Source organism: Mustela nivalis (genome assembly GCF_964662115.1).
Source record: "Mustela nivalis genome assembly, chromosome: 7".
NCBI lineage: Eukaryota > Metazoa > Chordata > Mammalia > Carnivora > Mustelidae > Mustela > Mustela nivalis.
The window spans coordinates 47,103,605-47,119,943 of NC_139026.1; the positions used below are offsets into that span (position 1 = coordinate 47,103,605).

General features: G+C 44.3%; 1 pseudogene across 1 annotated transcript; it reads right to left on the reverse strand.

Moving 5' to 3' along the window:
• Positions 1–12,102: 12,102 nt before the first annotated feature.
• LOC309870222 (cell division cycle-associated protein 3 pseudogene) lies at positions 12,103–16,243 on the reverse strand (annotated as a pseudogene). The gene is made up of 3 exons: positions 16,187–16,243; positions 15,652–15,685; positions 12,103–12,815 (listed from the first exon to the last, which is right to left on the reverse strand). The product of its transcript is annotated as a cell division cycle-associated protein 3 pseudogene (transcript).
• Between the last annotated feature and the right edge of the window lie 96 nt (positions 16,244–16,339).

A 16,339-nucleotide genomic window follows, 5' to 3' on the forward strand; every position in this document is an offset into this window, starting at 1 on the left:
CCAACTCAGCGGGGAGTCTGCTTCTCCCTCTCCCTCTGCTTCGGACCCTGCTTGTGCTCTTTCTCTCTCTCCAATAAGTAAATAAAATCTTTAAAAAAAACAATGGCTGAGCTATGAAGAAGTAATGTAAGAAAGGAAAGTCAAGGTGGGAGGCTGGGAAAATCAACACTTCTGCCAGACTGTGGTGGCTGAGATGGAGACTTTGTGGGTAAGAAGAGTCAGAAAGAATGAGTTGAAGGAGTGAACAAGTGGAGCAATTTAATCTTAATCTGCAAAACCCAGAATGACTTCTGTGTGGGCCCTGGAGTGTCGCTGGTGGACATATCTTTCAAGGAGCTAATTTAAGTGTGACTTTGGCGGTTTCCCATAATTATTATGTATTTTTGTCATTTAAGAAAATTTATATTAATGTTCTACAGTTGCCACCATCTGAGTAATTTATTACACAGGTATTAGGAAATGTCCATGTGTAATTAAAAAGAGGGTTCACTTACCCGTTCTACCGTTAAGCTGCTAATTCTACATTATCAAATGTATAATTGTGGTTTGCAGTTTAAAAATATTTCTTTGTCACATGAGAAATCATTATGCATCTAGGAGGTGTAGGTTTCCAAGTACATTTATATTTTTCTTTCTTCTTGCCTTCCTGCTGGTTCATCCTTCCATTAAGCCTTTAAGGAACACTTATTATGTTAGACTTCAGGCACACAAAAATCAATAAAACACAATTCCTGTGGAGGTATTAACAATCTAGGGGGAGATACAGACATTTAAACAACAGCAACAATGACAAAAAGGCATATAGAGCAAGCTCCAAGCCCCCATTGAAGGGAGCCACTAACTCCGGTAGGGATAATAGTTCTAGAGTGGCTTAAGGGAAATGTCCAAGATTGGGAATCAAGTAATAGTGAGAGCAAAACTATTGTTAAAAAACAAAATTCAACCGGGTGAATTTGAAGATCTGATTGGTTTTATTAAGGGAGTCGTGAATTGGGCAGCATCCCATCTAGTAAGTAGAGGGGAGCTTCAAAGAGCTACAGAAAGGGAAAGGCTTTTGAAGACAGGAGAAGGAAGTCATAAACAGGCTATTTTGGTGAGGTCAACTTCCTTGGGGGACAAAAAGGTCTTATTAGATTAATTACCTCATCTTCCTTTGGTAGGTAGAGAGGGCCCGTGTTAACTTACTGGTGCTGACCAGAAAATTCCTGACTAGCCAGTTGAGACCACATTTCTGGGGGAGGTTAAAAGGGCCATTAGGTTAGGTAGGAAGCCCTAGTTTGGTGATGTGGCCTAACATAAGTGACTCCATATTGGATCTGTGGTTTTCTTTCTGATGTGCGTAAGAAGCAATTCACAATGGGGGCACTTGGGTGGCTCAGCCAGTTGGGTGTCTGACTCTTGGTTTTGGCTCAGGTCATGATCTCATGGGTCATGGGATGAAGCCCCACATTGGGCTCAACTCGGAGTCCTCTTGGGACTCTTTCCCTCTCCCTCTGTCCCTCCCCCCCCCTCTCAAATAAACAAATAAATCTTAAAAAAATAAAGAGAATCAATTCACAATGGATAAGATTAGCCACCAGAAAAAAATCATCCCGTATGTTGTTTCCTGGGCTTAGACTCTTCAGGGGTCCTCTGTTGTCCCTGGGAGTAAGTTCAAACTTCTTACCATGACCCTTCGTTATCCCTGCTTGCTTTTCTAATTTCATCTCAGATTCCCAGTGATTTGTAAGCACTTCAAAGCATACACATCACCTGGGATCATACATGAGAGCTTGACATTTGTGCCAGTTACAGTCTTTCAGCTCCAAATAACCTAGATCAGCCTTGTGAAGCTGACACTGGGATTTGCAAACCGATCTGGGCTTTGCCAGCTGGCTTGCTACTGGGCTCTGCCTCCAGAGGAACTAGAGGGAGACAGCTGGGCTGGAAGAAAAAATGTGACTCGCCCTCTGCTCGTCCCCCCTGCATGAGAAAGCCCCCACAGAAGTAGGTCCCTTCTCTGGCAGGAGTCGAATCCCTTTGGCAGGTTTTCCAGCATCTGCAGGACTGGCTTCATCATGCCTCCTCAGGGACATCATCATCAGCAGAGGTCTGAGGAGTTAAATGTCCCCTTTTCTACATTTTAAAGTTTTTTCTTCTTTTTCTTCTTTTTTTTTTTTTAAGACTCTTTTATTTATTTATCAAAGAGAACAACACAAGCAGGTGGAATAGTAGGCAGAGGGAGAAGCAGGCTCCCCTGCTGAGCAGGGAGCCCAATGCGGGACTTGACCCCAGGACCCTGGGATCATGACCTGAGCTGAAGGCATGACCTCAGCTGAAGGCCGAGCCACCCAGGAAACCCCAGCATGTTTAAGTTTTAATGATTCCAGCTTCTTCTGGCTTTCTTCTTTTGGGCTACTGGCTTGCAATTACAGCCTTTGGAGTTTGCAACCACAGATGGCCCATGATAAATAATTTCCATTGTCTTGTACAACGGTTTCAACAGCATACACAGCCACAAAAGGAATCTACATGAGTCCCCTGGTTCAGGACTGGCATGGGCCTGGTACCAGAAGGAAGAGAAAGGCTCCTCTTCACATCAATTTATGATGATTTATGTGCCAGCATTGTTCTAAGTGATCTACATGTTTTAACTCAGTTAATCCTCACAATAGTTCAGTTAAATAAGACATAGTATTCATTTTACAGATGAGGAACCAAAGCCCAGAGAGGCTGAGTAATTTACACAGTATCATATAAATGACCTCCAAAAGTCATCTATTTTTAACCAATATTAAAAACAAACAAACAAACAAACAAGCAAACCCGTGTGGTTAGTTCAGTTGGTCTTTTTATTAGCGGGGATTGTTTCTGCTCCAAATATTAGAAGCCAGGTCAGACCAGTCTTTTTTTTTTTTTTTTTTTAAGATTTTATTTATTTATTTGACAGAGAGAGAGAGAGAGAGAGATCACAAGGGGCAGAGAGGCAGGGGGAAGCAGGCTCCCTGCTGAACAGTGAGCCTGATGCGGGGCTTGATCCCAGGACCCGAGATCATGACCTGAGCCGAAGGCAGAGGCTTAACCCACTGAGTCACCCAGGTGCCCCCAGGCCAGACCAGTCTCAAAACATCTCATATGTGGATTAACAGACTCACACAGTCAAAGCTCTGACACCTGAATGATTGCCTCCAACCCGTTCTCATGTTCTCTCTCCCTAATTCAGATTCTCTTTGTCGACTTCATTCTTTCAAGTTCCTCAATGTCTTAAGTGATGCAGGCTGGAGAGAAGACCCTGATAGGGAGTTTAATGCCCGGAATGTTTATTAAGGTGTACTCTCAGGATAAATACATAGGGAAGGGAAAAGCAGGATGCAGGATTGGGCAGAGGGAAAAAGCACCCTGTGGTATGGACCCAGTGGCAGCCGCAGCTGACCCCACAGGAAACAGTGGAGTTTGAATGGCCTTCTGAATTGTCCCACATCAGATTGAGATGGCCTGACTACTGGGGTCACTCAGTCTTCAGAGGTAGAATGTGCAGGAAGGGGTGTGACCTTGAGCAAGGAGGTTTTCTGTAGCTGAGGCAATTCCTGAAGGCTGACAGCCAGAGATGTCCCCAGCTGTCACCAAAGATGTCCCACAACACTCCCCACAGCTGGGGCAAGTCTTTCACTGGAGGGAAACTGTGGCCAGGCCCCTATCCAGTGGGGGATGGAAGCGTCAGCCATTCTGGGGTCACATTCTTATAACTTTCCACCCAAGGGGAAAAAAAGATCTCCAACAAATTCTAGAGAAAGATCTGGTCTACCTTGAATCAAATGCCTACTTCTTGGGCCAATCATCTGGCCAGGTGGTGAGTACAGAGATGGGCATATTCTTGGTTATGCGCAACCTTGTGGACAATTGGGTGTTCAGCAGAGGACTAGGGTTGGCAGTCCCACAAAACCCCCTAGAATCAAGGAACAGCATTTCCCCAACAAAAGAGGTGATGGTGTTGTAACCCCAAGAGGAGGGAGGGAGTGCATTATGTGGACTGAAGCAACAGCTGCTAGAAATTTTCCCTTTATTGTTTCTCAGTTCAGCCTTTCAACATTGACGTGCTCCTGGATGATACTGGCAGCTGTACCTTTTACTCAGCTGGAACCCAGAGAAGGGCACACAGCGACCTACTTAGGGAGAATTAAAGTCAGCTGGCCCCTCCAGGCGCCCCGGAGTGAAGGATCAGGCATCTGCCAGTGTCTGACCTCAACCTAGCCCCATAACAGACTCTCAATGGCCAGCTTTGGCAGAGTGCTCCTCTCCCTCCAATCCACCAACAGGAAAGTGGTCAATCGGGAATTTAATAGCCCCTCTTGCCCCGAGAGCTTTCAGCCAGCTTGGTACATACTCCCAACACCTGCCGACTCCCTAAGGTAAGGTGCAAATATCCTCCTATATTGATGGAATAGCCTCTCAGGTCCTCCTCATCAGCTCCCCAACAGCTTCCCTCATCTCATCTCTGTCCCATTCCCGAATGTTGTCTTCATCTTGTGATCCTCTTCCTTTCCTTGACTTTTTCTCATTTGGTGTTTGCTTTCGATCTTTCGGATGCTGACTTTTGGCTCCTACTCCTTTGTTTTCATTGCCCACGCACGTCCTAGTCAGTTACTCGGTCCCTATTGACTTGGCAGCCATGTTCCTGTCGGCTTGTTCCCTTATGAAGGGGGGCACGAAGGGTCTCAAAATGCTGCACTCTGTACATCTACGTGGTTTTAAATTCTTTGAAAACACCTCAAATGGAAAAGCACACAGTGATTAAAAAATAGAGTGGTGCAAATAGGAAAAGCCAGAAACCTGCCAAGAGACCGGGGAATGGTTACCTGATGGGCTTCCCCCGATCCAGGGTCTGACCTTGCGTGTGATCTTGTCAGTTGGTTGTAGCTAGACGTGGTGCCTTATTTTACTGAAACTTTACAAGAGATGGAAAATTATCAATAAGAATGATGATCTATTATTTTACAGAGGAAGTGTAACTTCAAAAGGTACTAGATATTTGAGCCTTCTTGCCAACATATTCTCTCCTTTATGGCAAGTTCCAATTGTGACTCATTTTATAGGGTAATAAGAAAAAGGCAACCCAGTAGGTCCGTGATTTCAGCCATTTTTAGAGGAACCGGGTGGACACAGAGGAACTAAATTATTGGGTGGCAGGCAGTGCCACCTTGTGGTAGTTCCTGGTGTCCACTGGCCCGCTGAGCTCGGAAAGGGCACGTTTGTTCCATGGGAGATGAGTGTCTGAGTGTCTGTGATCCGTGAAAGTATAGTTGGTGTAACATACACGCAAGAAGTGCCTCTGCTCTTTGCCTTGTATTAACATGTGTTTCGACCTCTTAAAACCCTCACCCAGGTCAAGTCCTGCTGGCCTCAAAACCATCTTGTCTCTCTGAGCTGCATATCTCTGAACAGTTAATGTAATGTGTTTATATCTCAGAGGGGAAGTTTATTTTCAAGCACTTTGGGAGACAGGTTACCTTCTCCCCTGTGTATAGACCACGTGGCTTCTGCTGTTGCAAAGGTCCGGGAAGTGCAGCTCGGCCAGCACAACTGTGATACTATTAAAGCCTCTACCCAGCTGAGCCCTTTCCTCCCGGGTTTGCTGAATAATCCCTGGGCTTCTGCTCTGCTGTCTTCTGTCCCCCCGCTACCTCCAGGGACTGCCAGAGACCTGCTTCTCTCTGCGAGTTATTTCCAGTTTTTTCCTTTGCTTCGTTTTGGATAGTTGAGTTACCTGGCTAATCCCCGTCGTGATTTTTTAACAGGTGCCTAGCTTCCTGCTGCTGCCTGTCTGCGCGCCCCTTGCTTGAGGATCCAATTTCTGTTCAGAACTTGAGTGGCAGGTCTAACACTGGACTGAATCTTTTGCCCATGTTTGGTTTTCGATCTTCTGTCCCAGGAAGGAGGCCTGGCTCTAACCTCCTCTGTGACCCTCCTTGCTCCTTTCCAGCTCCCTCTCCACGCTCCCAACCCCACCCCATCCAGGTATGCCTTAGGGCCAGTGTTCCAAGTGGAGGACCCCAAACCCTTGCTTAAAAATTTTTGCCTTCTAGCCAATCTAACCTAGAATTATTATTTATTTATTTATTATTTATATATGAGATATATATATTTATTATTATTATTATTATTTTATTTTTTAAAAAGATTTTATTTCTTTATTTGAGAGTGAGAACACACACAAGTGCACAAACGGGGTGGACAGAGGGAGACTGGATCTCAGGACCCTGGGATCATGACCTGAGGTAAAGGCAGACACTTAACCGACTGAGCCATGCAGCGACCCTCGAATCCCTGTTTAGATGCAAACTTCTCCCACAGCGTAATTCTCCAGGGTTGTATTTAGTGTTACAGTTGAGGTCACATACATTTTCCTGTCCAACGGGACACGAAAGTGCCATTCTTCCAAGAATCATGAGGAGATGTCATGTAATACACTTAATTCTTTAGTTTAATAGTTTGGGTCCATTATTAAATAAATGATGGATAAGTGGGGAAGAAGTTAAATGAAGATTATGGTGCATTTGAGGCATTGTATAGGAATATTAGGGGAAAATTAAGCTGAGAGTTTTAATGCATTTGATTTCTACATTAATTTGTCAATTCTATCCATTGGGCACTTTTGCATGCTCTTTTTAATTTCCATAAACGTATTCTGCAGTGTAGGAAATTCAGCCAGAGGTTCTCCTGCATTGTGTGACTCCTTTTGTGTAGACCTTATCGATTCCCCTCCAATTCTATGCCTTGGCAATCCTGAATGTCAAATCCAATATACTATGCTCTTTCCCCCTTCTGATTCTTCTCTCGTTGGGCCTGAAAGAGTGTCTATACCCACTCATTCCAACTGCCAACTGTTGGTCTGGTCATTTCTATCAATCCTTTCCATTTCCATCCAGCAAGGTAGAAAACTATCCCTAAATTTTATGTCCAAGTAAGGTAACCCCCCCCTTATGTGCTCTCGTAACTAGAGCTTCCCAGGGTGCCCACCTAAGTGTGTGCTAAAACAGTACTGGAAACTCAACTGTTACATACCTGGGGAGATGGAATTGGTTGCGTGTTTGCTGTAGTAATGCTTTTGAGTAGAACACTTTAATTTTTTAATTTAAAAAAAATTATTTTTTAAATTTTTTATTATTTATTTTTTTATAAGATTTTATTTATTTTGAGAGAAGGAGGAAGACAGCAAATGAACGAGAGGGAGAGAACATATACAGGTGGAGAGGGACAGACAAGAGGGAGATGCAGGCTCTCCATTGAGCAGGGAGCCTGATGTGGGGCTCAATCCCAGGACCCTGGGATCAGGACCTGAGCTGAAGGCAGACACTTAATCTACTGAGCCACCCAGGTGCTCCTTGAATGGAATATTTTTAAAAAAATAAATAATTGTCCTCTTTAGCACAGACCTATTTCTGTTGAACATTTTTATAGTAGCCGTCAAGGCAGCAGAAATTCTGAAATTGAGTAATTCTGAAATTGAGAAATTCTGAAAGCGAGTAATATAATGTATAGTGATATTTACAGTGAATGGGTGATTTAGCCTATATCCTGTTTTCTAAATTTTTAAAAATTATCAATCCTGCCCCACACCCCAAATGTAGGATTCAGAAACCCAAAGGCAAACTTGGGAAATAATTATAAAAAAAAGTGAGAAATAAAAAGCTTTGCCAAATCTCTCAGAAGTTTGATCTGCTTTGACTTTCAGCTAGTATAAGTCAAGTAAATGTCCCTAAACATAGCTTTTATTAATATTTGTTTCACTAAAGAATTCTATATATCATGACATCCATAATTCTGTAGTAAAAGTATAAAAATGTGAATGGGGGAGGAAGGACTACTAAGGTTTCAACAGTATTTCTAGTGGGTTGTTTTCTGATATTTTCCCCAGTTTTAATGAGATATAATTGAAATACAATATTGTGTTAACTTAAGGTATACAACATAATGATTTGATGTAGGTAATGTATTATATAATGATCACCATAGTCAGTTTAGTTCACATGCATCACCTTCTGTAGTTATAGTTTTTTCTTGTGATGAGAACTTTAAAGATCTACCCTCTTAGCTATTTTTAATATATAAGATGGTATTGTTAACTGCTGTCATTCTGCTGTACTTCCTCTCTTATTTATCTTATTTATTTATCTTATAACTGGAAGTTGGTAACTTTTGGCCACCTTAACCCATTTCCCCCATCCCACAGTAGTGTTTTATTTCTTGAGTGGTGTAACAGATGTACCAGGTTTATTATACCTTTTAAAACTTATTTTTATTTTTAAAAAAGATTTTACTTATTTGAGAGAGAGAGAGAGATTGAAGGAAGAAAGGGCAGAGGGAGAGGGTGGGAGAATCTTAAGCAGGCTCCCCAATGAGCAGGGAGCCGGAAGCAGGGCTCCATCCCAGGACCTTGAGATCTTGACCTGAGCCAAAATCAAGTCAGCTGCTCAACCCACTGAGCCACCCAGGCACCCCATTATTATATTCTTCTTTTAAAAAACAGTCTAAAAATCGACTTTTCCCTCCCCTTCACTTAATACATTTAAAGATTTTTATTTTATTTTATTTTATTTATTTGACAGACAGATCACAAGTAGGCAGAGAGGCAGGCAGAGAGAGAGGGGGAAGCAAGCTCCCCGCTGAGCAGAGAGCCCAATGTGGGGCTTGATCCCAGGACCCTGGGATCATGACCTGAGCCAAAGGCAAAGGCTTTAACCCACTGAGCCACCCAGGTGCCCCTCACTTAATACATTTAAAATAATGTCAAGTTAGCCTCCCAGGAAGCACACAGCCTCCTTCTTGCCATGCCCATGGCGTTTCATACTTCCCCTCTCTTGGCTCTGATGACACGGGACTGTATGTTAATTGTCTGTGTACTTCTCTTTCTCGGTCTCTCCCAGGGGGCCGTGAACTCTTAAGGGCAGGGGTCACTGATTCTTCACTGTTGTCTGCCTGGCGCAGGTGCAATGCTAACACAGAATTGATGCACCATCGGTATTTGTTGAATGGGTAGGTGGTTGGACAGATATAGGGTAGGGGCCTGTCCTGAAGGCAGCCAGCTAAGTGGGACCAAAATCCCAGCCCCTAGGTTTCTATCATTGACTTCTCGCATCCTTCTTCCTCCTGACAGAATTTCGAGGGACTGCTTAAGGAATAGGTCGCATAGAAACTATGCTCAAGTGGCAAAGCCTCATTCACAGCTATCAGTCCCTAAGGAAGAGCTCTTTGTCATGTCCATAGAGACTTGGCCCACCCACCTGGGTAACTTTGGAGAGGAAGGGTAGAGGTGTCCTTATTTATTCATTACCTACACACGTCAGGCACTTGTGCGTATAATATTCTCACTTCATTCTTCCAGCCGTACTGTAAGGAGGGTATCATTATACCCATGATTACAGATGAAAAAATGGAGTTTCAGAGAGATGACAAACCTTGACCAAGTTACAGGTGACAAGAGGTGGCTCCCAGGCTTACTCTAGGGCCATCTGGCACCAATGCCCAAGCACGTTCCTTCTACCACATACTCCATGCTCAGACACAGAATGCTGTGACCTGAAAGGAACTCTAGAGGTTGTCCACGTAATCCAACTTTTGCAATTAAAATAATTTTCTAAAAAAAAAAGAAAGAACGAATGAACGAACGAGCAAACTTTGGAACATTCCTCTTGCCAAATAGGATTTTGCAAATCATGATTTTGCCAAGAGAAACAAAGAATGCTCAATGATCCTTTAAGTCTATAATTGATTGAGCAACTCTTAAATTTAGCCAGGAACTTTTTGGCCCTAGTGGATGAGTGAGGCATGCCCGGCCATTTTACACACCCAGGGCATTCTGGCTCTGCTCTCCATTACCTACAGATGACTTCTGTTTGTTACCAAGGATCACTCCCTGACCTGCTTCACCAGTCTTTAGTGCTGCTACCTGAGTCATCTCAGTTAATCCTGACTGTGACCCCAGGAAGAATGTAATATCGGTAATCCCATCTGATCTTCAGGAAGATAGCAACTTCTTCACAGTGACTCTGACTGGTGAACCTGGATTGGGATCCAGCTCCGTGTGAATCCAGAATCAGTGCTTTTACCACACCTTGATGAGCCTGCCCTTCCAGGCAACACTGCAGTCAAGCTGTGATGAACCAGGCAACCTGAGCTCTCATCAGCTCATATTATTGCCTCCCGCTGGGCAGCAACTCCTGTTGGCTTGAGGCATGTGCCCAGTCCATCTCCAGAGTCACGGATCCCTTTCATAATTAGAAAAGATTTCCTTTGTCTGGATTCTTTCTTTCTTTTTAAAGACATTTTCCTTGGAAAGACTCCCCTTTGTTAAGCAAAGGCAGAGAATTCTTTCTGGTTTTCGATAAGGGCGCTTGGGGAAAAAATATACAGATCCTTTAACGTTAGTGGCTGTTACCAAATGGTTCTAGAGTATAAGCAGAATGGTTGAGGTTGAAGCCATTTTTGTGAGTTCTCAGTGAACAAAATCAATTTGGTGAGATTTATGTCCTGCCTAGAACTTCACCAGCACTCACTGTTCATTTGTTTTTAAATTAAAAGGATTTATTTCTTAGGTAACCCAAATATAAACAGACAGTAGAAAACACCCTCGGGACTGAACTGGTGAATTAGTGATATATGCAAACAGCTGCCAGAGAAATTTCTGGAAGTTCTGTTTATGATCCCTCCTTTTGGGAGATGAGGAAAGGAAAGCAGATGTAGGCCTGTGGAATATTTTACAGAGGATTGTTTATGATTATGTCACCTTGAGTAGAAGGGATATAAAAGAGATGCTTGAGGTTTCCTTTGGAATGTAGGATGAATGGGGGCTAATCTGGCCTTGGTGAACAAGACGGGACCACACAGACTCCCAAGCCAGAACCAATTAGTGAGAAACTGGTCCAGCTCGTATGGATAGCACAGAGTGTGTGTGTGTGTGTGTGTGTGTGTGTGTGTGCACACGTGCAGCATGCATTGGTGCACAAAGCCCTAAACAAAGACTCTCCCCTTTGAAGGGGGGGATTCTGCAGTGATGTCTACAAGTTCTGACTGGACCCTTTACAGCTTCCCACATAGAAAAAGCAACCAAGAATAGGGACTCTGTCAGTCCAGGCTGCCCTAAAAAGGTAACTAATAAATAGCACATCCATCCCAAGGAAGAATAGTCAGGCTGGAGGGGCATACTTGCCACCAAAGATCATGGAACGTGTGTGACGGGAGGGGATGGGAGTGGACAGGACAGGGTGCCAAGTACTTTCTAGCACACCTCTGAGTCTGTCACGTTTTCTTTTTAAACAGTCTGTTGTACGTGATTAGATCTTACTACATGGGTGGGCTGAGAAGGATTTTTTTGTTATCTTTTTCTTTCTATAAAAACATCTCCAAACACACACACACACACACACACACACACACACACAAAACAAAACATCTCCAGGGGCACCTGGGTGACTCAGTGGGCTGCTGAAGCGGCTGCCTTCGGCTCAGGTCATGATCTCAGGGTTCTGGGATCGAGAATCAATCGGGCTCTCTGCTCAGCAGAGCCTCCTTCTCCCTCCCCCTCTGCCTGCCTCTCTGCTTTCTTGTGATGGCTCTCTCTCTCTCTCTCTGTCAAATTTAAAAAAAAAAAAAAAATCTCCAGCTAACTCAGAGATGTCATCAGCAATGTAGCACTAGACAAGTCAGGAGACTGCCCACTTTCTGCCTTTGCTACTAACTAGTTATGTGACCTTGAGCAAGTCACTTCAGCTCTGCGCTTCAGATGTGTTAGCAGTAAAAGGAGTGGACCCATAAAAAGAAGATTTCTAAGGTCCTCGTCAATGCTACAATTTATAGGGCCAACTTTCCTATAAAATTCAAGTTTTTTTCTGTTTATATGTTGTTTTTCTTTTTCTTTTTTTCATTTAAAACCACCTCCTTTAATATACCAGAAACACATGAGACACAAAGAAAGCCCAAGAAAACGCTCAGTCCTGGAGTTGGTAGTTTGGGGGAGGTTGGGGGTTGGAAGACAACGAGGCTTTCTAGTCACCCAGGGAAAGAAGGGATTGAGAGGACACAATATCACGAGGCCCCTGGGAACCCAGTGCTGGGGCTATGCGCCCTCTAGTTCTCCACCAAGCTTGGAAAGTGCTGATTTTCCTAGTCCTGGTCCTGCTCCCATACTTGGCCCCCAGTTTTCAAAAGTCATCTGGTTCCCAGAATGGCCCCTTCCTTTCGTTCCCTAGCATTTTCACTCAAGGAAGAAGGCTGCTTCCCCTGTGGGGGTGTCATAGTCCCAGGGGAGTTATCTTGTGGTGAGGGGACAGCTCCCTAGTGCCTTGCCATCCACTGTCCACCTATTAGGCTCAGAACGTGATGATCAGGGAGTCTCAGGGTCTCTTAAGGGCTCATCCAAGCCCTGGCTGGCCAAGGGGTTTCTGAGGGCTGTCCTGCTTTCTCCTTGCAGGATACCTGCTTGGAGGGAAGCTCAGTCTGGCCCCCAGGTGGCATCTGGTCCTCAAAGGAAAACTGGGTGCCCGAGGCAAGTCCAACCTAGAAGGTGAAGTAGCCTGCAGAGACAGTGTAGGCTCTGGGGGAAGATCCATGTGGGGGGCTTTGGTCTCAAATTCTTCACCCAGCGGTTCACCAGTCGACTTGGGGGCTCTCCGCTGCTGGTCTTCATAGGTGTCCATGCAATGTCAAGGGTAGGAGAGCGGGGATCTGGGTCTTGGCCTAATTAGGACCCTCCAGCTGCTACCCTGCTTGTAGGGTTGGCTCTGGTGAGCTCTCTGGCTGGATGGGAGCGTGCAGGACGCTGGCACTAGGTGACCTGGGGTCTACCCCTCCAGCCAGAGGTCACACTGGAGTGACTGGGACACACTTGGCCCAGCCCATCTGAACCAGGGGGACTCAGGTGGAGCAGGGCCTGGCCTAGGGTGAGGAGGAAGGGCTGGGCCCCAGTTCCTCTTTTGGGTGCACAGCAGCTCGAGCTTCAACTCCCAACACTGAGTTTCAAAACCCCATATGTTGTATTTCAATGTCCAAAAATGAAATTTGGTAAAGGATTAGTGGTTTGGTTGTGGTGGAAAATATGTGCCTAGAATGGATGGTTTCAGCCTGGATGATTTCCCCACCTCCTTTCACAGTTCCTAGCAATAAGGAAGTTTCTACATTCTGTAAGCTGAGCCTTGCCAAGTCTACACTTACCTTCTTAAACATTTGTGGAGGATTCCTGAGATTATTCCTTCATTAAACCTTTATTCCTTTTAAATGCAACCTTTATTAAGTAGTCTCATCGCCTTGGATCCTCATTTAGATCTTACCGCATTTTAAGGAAATACGATACTGAGTGAAACCAAACTCTACACAATTACTTATCTCACCTCATTATAACTTACCTGTTTCCCAAACTGCCTTGCCAACTCAGTTGTGTGCCCTTGAAGGCAGAAATCATGTTTTATTTATTTTTCCATTCCCTACTGCTGAGTTTAGTGTTCTGACTCAAGACTCGCTTTTTGAATAAAAGATAATTAATTCATCATGGTCAACCCATGAGTTACAACTGGGATTTGGCCCACTACCTGCATGCACTGTCAAGAAGGGCGAGTAGTGGGACGCCTGGGTGGCTCAGTTGGTTAAGCAGCTGCCTTCGGCTCAGGTCATGATCCCAGCGTCCTGGGATCAAGTCCCACATCGGGCTCCTTGCTCCGCAGGGAGCCTGCTTCTCCCTCTGACTCTGCCTTCCACTCTGCCTGTGCTCGCTCTCACTCTCTCTCTCTTACAAATAAATAAATAAGTAAAATCTTTAAAAAAAAAAAAAAAAAGAAGGGCGAGTAGTGGGGGGGTCATGAGGTTCGCCTGAAAGCCTTCCCGGGCTCCTCGTCCCTCCCCATTCACACAGTCTGTGGTGATGGAACGGGTCTGTATCAAAAAGGGTAATTCCAGATGATTGTAATATACACATTTCCCATCTTCCTGAGGAAAAAAGAAACACACACTCAAAATTTGTGCATTTTCCAGGTGTTCCTACCCAGAGCTCTGGGCTCTGAGGCTCCTGGGCTGCTTGAAGACACTCTAGCCAAATTATGGAAGCTGCCCAAGTGTCTATTGGCTGATGAATGGATAAAGAAGATGTGCTGTACATCCAACAGAAGCTACTCAGCTGTAACAAAGAGTGAACTCTTTGCAACAGCATGGATAGAGCTAGAGAGTATCATGCTAAGTGAAATAAGTCAGAGAAGGACAAATACCCATGATTCCACTCACATGTGGAATTTAAGAAACAAAATGAATGAGCAAAGGGAAAAAAGAGAGTCAAACCAAGAAACAAGGCTCTTCACTGTAGAGAATAAAGGGTTCCCCGAGGGGAGGCAAGTGGGGGGGGGCGTGAAATAGGTGATGGGGGTTATAGAGGGCGCTCATTGTGATCCATGTTGCATGGAAGTGTTAAATCACTATATTGTAGACCTAATACTCATGTTATTACACTGTATGTTAGCTCGCTAGAATTAAAATTTAAACTTAAAAAAAAAAAAGAGAGAGAGAGGCAGGGTGGTACAATGAGTTGGGAAGGAGTGGAGACCAGCCTCTTTCCCACTGTACATGAAGGAGACAGAGGGAAAATTATATGTCCTTCTCTGAATGCCTGCTGCCCTCTCATGCCCAGCTGAAGTCTCATGCACCGGGAACGAGCATGCTTTCAAGGTCAGTTTGTCTACACAGACATGCTAAGAAAAAGGGGAGTAGAGGACTATTTCATAAAAATAAGTCTACCAACCTGCCTTTCAAGCATCAAATAATACAGAACTGTTCACAAAGAAACTTTGCCAAGAGAAGTAAATCTCAAATATTTGGAAATATGCCATTTTTAAAAATGGCATGAAGTAGAAACATTTGGGTTGAGCGTTAATTAGAAACAAACCGGAGCATCTATTAACATTATGGAAGTTTCAGATCTTCAGCTCAAATACCATCTCTGGGAGGGCCTTCCTGAACCCTGATTTAAAGCAGCCTCCTGAAAAGAAAGAAAGAAAGGATGAAAGAATGAAGAAAGAAAGGAAGGAAGAAGGAGGGAGAGAAAAAAAAAAGAAGCCTCCTGGCTTCATGTCTGTTTCATGTCACCTACCTCATCATTTTGTCCTGTTTCATTTTTTTCTACAGCAGATATTATCTGAAATTATCTTACTTATTTTCTGTAGAATGTCCTTATGTGCAGGCATCCTGTCTTATTTCCTACTGTGCCCCAGGTCCTTGGCAGGCACTCAGTAAAGATTTGTTGACTAAAGGACAGAATGAATATTAGGCTCATTGGAGATCCTTCCTTTAAAGACAGTAAAACAGAAACAAACAAACAAAAAATACAAAAAGCAAAAAATCTCTCCGAGATTTGTCTCCAAAGAATACTTGGAGAGTGTCCATAGCGTGGTGGCTGATGGCATAGAACGGCCAGTCAGAATGCCTGGCTGTGTTTCCTGCAGAATGCGCCCACCATCTACCGAGTCAAAGCTTTAAAATTTAGTTCAAGTTCGTGCCCACAGCTTTGAGAACACATGATGTGGAACACTCATACATGGTGGGGCCCAGATTGCTGCAGAAGAATGAGGCTGAGCTTGAGGATGAAACACGAAGTTCTCTTTAAAATAAATTCCATGTTTAAGGAATGCCTATACTTACCAATCTCCAAAATTTTTTTTTCCTTCTGTCTTCCCTAATAACAAAGATATTGAAGTCTTTATCACAATCAAACAGGCCACATAATTTGTTCTCTTGGCTGTTTGATTCAACACCACAGGAAATGGATTGAGATGGTACTTGGCCTTCAAACCCCACTACTAACTGACTTGAGGAATCACACGTTCTCCTTTATCTGTTAAAAATTAAAGAAGCGGGGGCGCCTGGGTGGCTCAGTGGGTTAAGCCTCTGCCTTCAGCTCAGGTCATGATCTCAGGGTCCTGGGATCGAGCCCCACATCAGGCTCTCTGCTCAGCGGGGAGCCTGCTTCCCCCCCCCCCCCCGTCTGCCTTCTGCCTACTTGTGATCTCTCTCTATCAAATAAATAAATAAATAAAAATCTTAAAAAAAAAATAATAAAGAAGCGACAATACCCACCGACATTCCTGCCCCCGGGAAGCTAGTAGATGCCAGGGGTATCTAGCACAGGAAAGCACTTAGTAACACTGTCAGCTGTGGAGGCCTGTAAAGATATTACCTGTTTTTTACATTGTTGATGGAAAAATGTAAGCATGTTATTGAAGCCGGGGTCCATCTTGTCGGTTCAGAGGAAAGAATGAACCCTGGGGGTCACATCACCTTCAGACACAGCTGGACTGGCCAAGGAACCTGAAGGAAGGCAACCTCCCTA